Raw genomic sequence first — 524 nt, 5'->3', positions numbered from 1 at the left:
GGAGCCATCGTCCCCCAGGATGTGGTACTGGAGCGGGACAAGGAGGGGGGCACCCAACCCTGGTGGCACAGGGCTGGGTGCCCCCGGCTGTGCCCGGCCTCACCAGTCTGCTCCTTGCTGGCGAGGTGCAGCTCTGACTCCATGCTCTGCTGCAGCAGCACCCTGCGGGCTGTCACCCAGATCCTCTCCCAGCACTGTGGGTGCCCCTTGGCCACCTGCCCAGAGCTGTGGGGACACGAGGGGGGCCGGACGGGGGGCCAGGGGGATGCCAACACCTGTTTACCCAGGCCGCCCCCCCGCAGGGCTGAGCCCCAGCTCGCCCCATGCCAGGGCTGCCCCTCGCCTGCTGCCCCCCAGCACAGGGTGCTCAGCCTCCAGGACTCCGGCTGTACCTCTCCAGCAGCCTTGCGCAGGTGCTCCCCTTCACCAGGACCTGCAACCAAAGCAACAAGTTTCGGCGGCCCAGGGTTTAACCTGCACAAAGGGGGCGCTCCACCCCTGGCTGCTGCCCGGAGACCCAGGCC

This window comes from Cariama cristata, unplaced genomic scaffold (genome assembly GCF_000690535.1).
Source record: "Cariama cristata isolate BGI_N322 unplaced genomic scaffold, ASM69053v1 scaffold27017, whole genome shotgun sequence".
NCBI classification, from domain to species: Eukaryota; Metazoa; Chordata; class Aves; order Cariamiformes; family Cariamidae; genus Cariama; species Cariama cristata.
The sequence above is the reverse complement of the archived record's forward strand: the minus strand, read 5'-3'. Positions refer to the sequence as shown.